The 9,147-nt window shown below is 40.3% G+C and overlaps 1 pseudogene; it reads right to left on the bottom strand.

Annotated features, from left to right (window-relative positions):
• Nucleotides 1-1,821: 1,821 nt before the first annotated feature.
• On the bottom strand, nucleotides 1,822-3,834 carry LOC147455054 (uncharacterized; annotated as a pseudogene).
• Nucleotides 3,835-9,147: the final 5,313 nt, after the last annotated feature.

Below are 9,147 nucleotides of genomic sequence, written 5' to 3'. Positions count from 1 at the left end.
CCTTGAAAAGCAAAAAATCCAAGGCATACAAAATAAGCACACCATCAAAATTGAATCACTATGAAAAGACTTTGGGGGGTCAAAGAAAATGAAATAAGTCAGGCGATGATTTCATGAGCAATTCCTTTTATCGTAGCTTAACTACAAGGTCTTCTAGGTATAGCCCTCAGACATCAGCCCTCAGACATGAAATACTTGGCTCTCGCGAATTAACAACTTAATTGACCAGAGAATATTGAGAAGTTTGCACATGGTATTAATAATTGATCTTTAGTGCCTTTCGACCGTTAAATTAGCGACCCCAGTTTTGTTTAATTTTTTATCTTTACAACTGTTTATGCTTTTGATTATATTGCAATTTAATGTTTACTGCATACAAATGGTTTAAAATTCAGTTACCAATCAAATTGTCTGCCTACAATTGCATACGCTTTTTAATTGTATATAAGAATGCAATTACTATGCCAATTTTGTTTGATTTTGCAGTGACTGAAGAAGGCTAAGGACACTCATCTCAAAGGCTCTTCCACCTCGATGAACGAGCTTCAACTCAATAGCTCTCGAGGATGGAATCTACATCAAGAAGGGGGGTATGTTAACCCTCACGCACATTCCTATCACCTGCGATAGATGCTGTATTATTTATTTGGTAGAGTTAGGTACCGAGCTTATCGGACCGAATGTGAATGGGCAAGCCCTACATAAAATTCTGAACCTAAAAGACCTCATTATCTCATTTGTGCAATGGAAGAAGAGTGCTCTTGCTCCATCTCCTTCTCCGTCTCCTCTGTGTACTAGTGTCTGTGTGTGTGCTTGAGAGAGAGAGAGAGAGAGAGAGAGAGAGAGAGAGAGAGAGAGAGAATGTGTGATCGAGCATTGCGGTGGTACGAGGGCGGCGAGGCGGTTGAGCGCGGCGTAGTGGCGGCTTTCTCTTCTTCATGACAAGGAATCCTCCACGACAACAAGCGTAGAGCGGTGAGTGACACACCATCGTCATCTTTGAGCTTACTAGTTTAGGCTAGTTGCGTGCTTGGAGCCATCTGTGGCTCGCACACAGTGTTAGGCGAGTCCCTTGCATTGATACGTGCGGTAGACACCCACACTATGCAAAACCAAAGTAGCTGGACACACGTCCGAGTACATTGTTTTTGCATAAGGATGATACAATTTCCATTTTTTCAAACTTTTTCACTGGGGTCGTCGCTATGCGAAAATAGAGTACTCAGACATTGGTCTGAGTACTCTATTTTCGTATAGCGATGACACAATGTATCTTTTTGCATGGAGGCCTAACGTAGTGTCCCAAGATAAGTTAATGTATCTTTATATCATTATTTATATAATCTTTTGAATTTACTTGAATGTGTCTTCTCTATGCAAAAATAGTGTAATTGGTCCGATGGCTACACTATTTTCACATACAGAAGACACAAGTTTCTTTTTTAGTGAAATATTAATAAACGTTTCCTAATGAAGAGGTTTAAGTATTTTATTGATGAAATACTATTAATGACTCTATGTTCATAATGTTTTCTCCTTATTGATGGAAAACTATTAATAACTCTATGTTCATAATGTTTTCTCCTTTTAGGTCTAATCTAGAGATATGGAAAGAACCAAACAAATTGGAAGGAAAGTTCTTTGAGAGAATTTCAAACCAAGAGATGTCAAAGGAGAGAATTTGTAACGTTGTTGCTTTACAAAAAAATATGAGTATGTAATGTTTTCTCTTTACAAAATGCTCTCAAGTAGAGGGTATGTAATGTTTTCTCTTTACAAAATGTTCTCAAGTAGAGAGTATGTCAGGTAGAATAACTACTGCTATTTACACAAATTTGCTTCACAAAACACCAAGGAAGAGCCCAAGGAAAACATATGAAGCTTGCGCTCCTTAGGCTATGTCTCCTTGGGCTTCTTTTTCTCCTCCTTAGGCTCTATCTCCTTGGGCTTCTTCTGCTCCTCCTTGTACTCCTCTTTGGCATGTGTTTGTGCTTTTCTAGTGCTCTTTCTAGGGGCAACAGACTTCTTTGCCTTCTTTGGCACCTCTTTGGGCTTGTCTTCCTTCTTTGGCTTATCTGTCTTTGCTCTTTTGAGTGGATCCTCCTTGGCCTTTGTGGTGCCTGGCCTCTTCCTCTGGCTTCTTTGGCCCTTTGGTGGCTTTGGTTGTTGTGGGTCGTGCTGTTTGGGCATTAACCATATATCTAATCAACTTTGCTCTTGCCCACCAAAGATGGTTGTCGGTGAAGCAAATCCTATTGATCTAGCAAAGAAAGATAAAGGTGCTAGATTATCCTAATTGTGATATATTTCCTTATTTATATTGTCAAATGCTTACTTCAATAGTCTTTTTTGGGTTGCAGTAGGTGTAGTCAACCACTAAATTTTCATTTGTTATCACTCTCTATCCACATGAGAAAGACTCACTTTGCAATGTTGGCTACACAAACAGAAAAGGTAAAGTAAATACAAAATTTTAAGCTTAAATTTTAAGAGGTAGTACCATACCTTCACATTTAAGATTTGCATGTCACCCATGAGCCTTGTGATATGAGGAAATTGCTCAATTGTCTCTATCAACCTTGAGGCAACCCTATTTAGAAAGATACAAAGGATTGTTACAAAATAATTGTTACCAAATAAATGTAAATTATGGGACAATTACACTTACAATCTAGCCATTCCATGGTGGCCCTCAAGAGAGTTCAATGTGATTCATGTTTTATTAGTTATATCAATTGCTATAAGACTCTAGTGAGAGTTATGGCAAGACCATTGGACATTGTCAAAAGATTCTACGATGAAAATTTGAAAATGAAAATGACCTAGGGTTGCAGTAGACCATACCTCTCATGGTAGGGGTAGAGGAGGAGCTATTCACAAGTTTCAAAATCTATATTAGATAGCCAATTCCTTATGTCACAATCAACTCTCAAATAATGAGAGATGGTTGGGTCAATCACATCCACTTCTGTTGGATATCTAACTTATAGTCACGCATCAATAATCTGTAAAGAAATTCAAAAGAATAATTATGAATAATCTACAAAAACATATATAGAATGTTGATGGTTAGGCAAACCTCAAGGATGCAAGGACAATACTGTCATTGATCTCTTTTTGCCAATCTTTGAGGATTTTAACACACTCAGCATCCAGGGTAATATAGTTTGTTCTTTTAAGGTCATCCTCTAAGAAAGAAGCCACCAAGAAGCTTGTGGAATTGATACCTCTCAGCATTGAAGGGAGTTGAGTTTCAATTTCCCTGAGTTCATTTGTTTCCAACTCCTCCCTGTCAACTTTGGGCTCTTCCAAAACATCATCCTATGTTATCTCATCAACCAACACTTTAGGCTCTTTTGCCTTTCTTGATGGAGATATATTGAGAATGTTGAAGGTTTTCTCATCTTGCAGAGTACTGGTTCAAGAATTTTGTTGAATGTATACCTTAATCTCCTCAAGATAATCATATACTTGTTTATTAGTGTGACTTTGTGAGAGTGGGCTGCACATATGTATGCATCTTGGAAGAGCTCAATTAAAAAGTCTTCAGCAGCCTCCTGCATACATGCCAAGACACCTCTCGTCCATCTCATATCAAGCTTAAACTGCTGTGCTATTTTCCTACAGACCCTTTGGGAAGGAAGTCATAAAATTGCAATTGTCAGAGCCTTTTGTGCTCTCCTTATCTCCCTCAAGCATCTCACCTTTTGAGAGAATCTCCTTTTCTTTATTGTGGGAGTTTCATATCAACTCCCTTTTTGGCCTGTTGTTTGGAGGATGCAGCTCCCTTATCTCCTTGTGAATTCTCACCTTTGTCCCCCTTTGAGCTCTCATCTTTTTCTCTTGGTTTGAAATCAATTGGTGTTCCCTGAGAGTATGATGTAAAATTTTACAACTATCACTGGCTCCATTTCTCATGTAGCTCCCATTAAATTTTCAATATCTACTGCAATTGTAACAACCCTTGCATTTGTCTCTACATATTTTCTATAGTCCAACCGTGTTGACAACAACATGTCAAGCCAATGTCAATGTCCAATCCATAATTCATGCTATCCTCCAACACCACCCAAAAAGGGCCTAGGAAATTTTCCAGCCATGGTGGGAGTTCTTTTAAGCAAGTGGAGATAGTGAAAACTGGCTCAAGGTCTTCCTTCTCTTCCAACTCTTCCTCATTTTTCATTCTCTTCCTCCTATTCATTCTCTTCCTTATCATGGGATTTTATCTTCTCCTTTTTTCTCATATGAGGAAGAGGAGCAAAAATTCTTACCCATTCCTCTTGACCTATTGCTTACAGACCAAAACTGGGTTGGCCTATTTGTACAATATTGATGACATTGACATCAAATAAGACATTTGAACAATAAAAAGTAAATATGATATAAAACAAGACATTTGAACAATAAATTAGATAAGAAGTCTGAACCAAAATGTCATTTGTCATTGATATTTCAATGTACAAAATGTCAGTCGGCTACAAAATGAAAACCAACATTTGTACAAATTGCCAATTTGATACAACCTTAGCAGTTTTATACAAAATAGGCTTTAGCTTGGAAGAAGATGTACTATTCCTTCTGACACTTCTTCACATAAAACTTTTTTCTCAATCCTCCTCGGGACCTACAATCCATATTGAAAAATAGGAAAAGTAAGAATAGATCACACATAAATTTCTCCATCTAAAAAGAAACTATCTTATTCATACCTTCTTTACAACTATCTAAAAAGCAAAAGTTGAAGGTAAATTTTCTCCTCATTGTGTAAGTCTTGTCTCACTTGGTACCATGAGCACTGTGAATAAATGATGGAGACCAATGTGATGATGTTTTTATGGGTCAGTGGAGTCAGCACCGGGCGAATATGAGGCTTGACATCGGCCCATTTAACATACACGAACACCATATCACATTGTTTTGAGTCAGGGGTCGGGCTTGTCGGTCCTATAGGTTTGGGGTGATCACCAATGAGAGGCACACCACATATATCAATTGAAAATATTTTTACTTTGATCGTCCAATATGAATGCCTCTGTGTGAATGGGCCAAACTCATGTAAAAGGGTCATTGTGACCTAAATCCCTCATTCTGAGAGGTGCATGCCAAAGAGAGTGCTCTTGCCTTATCTCCATCTCCTTTTATATTGTGTGCTCGCGCGCGCACGCGCGCGTGTGTGTGCGTGCCTGCATGAGAGAGAGAGAGAGAGAGAGAGAGAGAGAGAGAGAGAGAGAGAGAGAGAGAGAGAGAGAGAGAGAGAGAGAGAGAGAGAGAGAGAGAGAGAGAGAGAGAGAGAGAGAGAGAGAGAGACCATTGCAACAAATCGGCAGTTGAGCAGTGACGTCGGCGGGCTCCCTCTCACGACGGCACCTAATTCTTGCAACAACAGAAAGACAGAGGTCAGTGATACACCATTGCATTCCTGAGTTTCCTTGCACACAGGTTGCGTGTTTGCAGCCTAACTGGCTCACACGTAGCACATAGCAAGTCCCTTGCGATACGGCATTTTTGGGGTCGCAGTCAGGGAGGCACTGTGCGTTTAGCTTGCGATGCAGCTATTTTTGCAGTTTTCTAATTTGATGCTTTCCAGAGATCTATTGTTTGGCTGAGGAGGATAATGGTTAGGGTTAGATCTATTTTTTTGGAAGTAAATTGTGCAGTAATTTCAAGGGTTGTCAGCAATGTTTTACATTCCACAGTAATTTTTGGGTTTATTTGCAAGATTTGCATAAGAATTTTGCGCCTTTTGTAATTTATGTATTTCACAACAAATTCTTGTATTTTTTGCATCTCACAGTAATTTCTTGTGCTCTCTTAACTTCTGTGAAAAAATTTAAAGAGAAAATAAAAAAATAAAAAATGAAAACCAAAAGTAAATAAAAAAACCGTGCATTAAAAGAATGATCGGGATCACGATCATTCTTTTCGTGCATTCCCCAAGCCCAAGCCTAGGCCCATGCTGCAGTCCTCAATCTTATGATATAGTATAGACACAATACTATATATATAATCTACTCCCCCAAGAGGAATGAGGGCATGTGAGAAAAGTCCTCCTCTCTCCCCTTAGCACTTGCACCCTTGGACTTTTTTTTGAGCCTTGTGCCCAACACTATAGTGATAGACTATTTCAAGGATTTCGAGGGAGTAAAGTACCCAAATCTAGGGATGTAAAGCATGCCACATCCTCTGACCAAGACGCTCTTTTTGAGCTATCACACACTATATTCCATAGCTTGGTTAGAAAAAAAAGACCAAAAAATTCAAAAATCTGAGAGTAAAACTGGGTTGCAAAACACCCAAAAAACTAGGTGAGCGGCTTTCAAGGGCACTCACCAACATTTCTAGGATGCCAAGGTCACATGCACCTACGCTTTGGTCGTGTGCTAGAGTATAAGAATATAGAGAGTGTCACAGCTTACACGGGCACCCATTATCCCTCCACATTAGTCTCTAGGCCCTTAGTGGGAACCCAAAGCAGTACTACACAAGAGGCCCACCTAGCAGCTAGTGACTCTTCCTATGACTCAGATCTGATGGAAGGATATCCGATAGAAAACCTTGAGGAAGAAGGACATGCGCCCACTGGGTTTCCTAGTGCTAGCATGTTTAGCCGTTTTATGGAGATATTTAGCAGGGCTACTCACTCCAAACTCGAGCCTAATGAAGCATAGGAAGGGGGTGGGGAAGTAGATTCTTTGTTCACATCTCATGTGCAAACCACACACCCTAAGAATGTCCATGTGGATATTCTGCCTACCTCCTTCAATGCAGGTCCTACCGAGCTATCTCCCGTGGAAGTTCCCTCTAAAGTACCGGCCACGAAAGACAAAACCACGGGGAGCAACATTGCTTCCACCTCACAAGGGACCTCTGACACGTCAAGTCTAGAAGGGATAATCCTTAATGAGAATTGGAAATATGACTTCCACACTGAGATGTTAACAGATCTATACTTTGGACACTCCTTCCATGTAGGTTGGATAGATATTGTACATTCCACATCTAGCGCCATTAATATTGAGGAGCAACAAAGAAGAATCTGTGATGTCTTCCATGGCATCATATCCACTTGAAGAGGCAAAATCAAGGCGTGAACGTGCCCTCAAGTGGCCTCATGAGATTTTTGGATATGAGCAAGGCCAAATAGCCTACTCTATCACAAATGGAGACTCCTATGATGAGTCCCATAGACCCCTCATATGTCGTTTCACTTGGAGTCCCAATGCAGTCTGAGCCCACGAACAACAACTTTAGTTTTCCTAGTTTGGCTCAAATTCCTCTTAGAGAAACCCCAACACCTACTCCAGTGAGATGAACCTAAAAAAGAATGCACCTATGGCCCCTAGGGCTAGTGCAATACCACTACCTGGTGGTGTAGTACCTACCACTGGGCCTTGACCATATGTGCTTGTAGCCACTTATGCACACATGGCTCCTACACCTCCGATTGTACGAATAGCATATTATCCACGAGTGCCATTCTCAAGCCCTTATCCAAGTGGGCCTATGCCTAGTCATATTCCGTATCCTACATCGGCTACATATATGCCAGGGCCAGTAACCAACCTCGTCCCTCCTATGATTCCAACATGAGTTCCTCACTGATCATACCTCCTTACGTAGGTGATTTGGCAGCATTTTCCCAAAGGATAGGTCGATCTATTGTGGAGAATATGCGTCACGTGCTTGAAAGAGAATCTAGGAGTAAAGCGGTACAGATTGCAAAGCTTACACAAAAAATCAATGGAGATGAAGATGCTCGAAAGCACATCAAAGTATTTGAACAAATATGTGATTCCTAGGAGAACACAACGAACTACATAAGAGCAATTCTTTAAGCCTGACTTTTAGTGAGGCTGGGGATTGGTATAGGACCTTAAGGATGGAAGAGAAAACGATTTACCCTACTCTTCAAAGATCGTTCCTAAAGGAGTACATACGAGAGGGAGTGCTTTGGGGTGTAGCATCTCAACTCCAGAAAGCCCAACAAGAGGAAGGGGAATCAGTGAGAGACTTTATTAGTCGCTTGAAGCATTTGAATTCTCATTGTAATCCAAATAATGAGCGCTTCAATAATAACCAATTGCTTGATAGATTCATAAGGGGACTACAACATGAGGATATCTATAATGGCCTAATCATTAGAGGTATCGCCACTTGGGAAGAAGTCACTATCAATGCAATCCAATAATTCAATGGGAATTGTAATGCATGTGGTAGTACGGTCACTAAGCTAAGGATTGTATAATTTTCAAATGTGTGATGGCGAATAGACCACCCTTGGCCTGGACGAATTCACATCAAGTTTCTACATTGATGCCTGCCCCACCTGTTGAAGAACTATCACAACACATGGTTCCTAGAGCCCAAAATGTTGCTCAAGCTACACCGCTACCATCTCCAGTGCTAGGATCGCAGCCCCCACTTCCAAGAGTCACCCTTGTGAATCATATGGCTTGCAAGTCATCTAGTGCTTGTTTGAAGGCTGTTAGGAAGATATAGACCCTACTATTGCCTATGGGATGGATGCATTTGAAGAGTGCCCACAATACTACATGAAGGACTACTGGGGACAAGTCAAAAATATTTATCAAGTAGCTACTCTTGCAGCAAGAAGCCAAAATATCAATCTCACTACCAAGAGACCACATCTTCAATGCTATGAGTGTGGAGGTCCACATCATGTAGCAAAGTGTCCTATTAGACTACAAAAATACCACACTAGTGCATACCAATCAAGGGAGCACATCTACAATGGCGATACTCATGTGTAATCGATGTGGCATAGATCATTTGATTGCCCAATGTCCTAATAATCCGAATGCACCAAGGATCACGCCATCAAGCTTAATGGAGATACTGAGGTGCCATCACAAAGTACACTAGTGGTACCTATAAATGTACTCACACGATTGATGCTTCAAGACCAAAATTATTTTCTTGAAGAAAGAGACATGACATCAATCGCCCAATCCAAGAAGAAGAAGAAAACACAAAGGAAGAGATCACAAAGTGTAACAAAGTCAAACCCCAGTTCAAAGATTAACATAGGGACTGGTGAGACGCCCCGTGTATATGAACGATGCTGAAAATGATTCAAATTCAAGTGAGTCCATGGAGACTAAAACGACCATTAGAAAAGAAAAAAAC

This window comes from Adiantum capillus-veneris, chromosome 6 (genome assembly GCF_014529385.1).
Source record: "Adiantum capillus-veneris isolate H3 chromosome 6, ASM1452938v2, whole genome shotgun sequence".
Classification (NCBI taxonomy): Eukaryota; Viridiplantae; Streptophyta; class Polypodiopsida; order Polypodiales; family Pteridaceae; genus Adiantum; species Adiantum capillus-veneris.
Note: the sequence above shows the minus strand (reverse complement) of the source record. Positions and strands in the feature narration are given on the sequence as shown.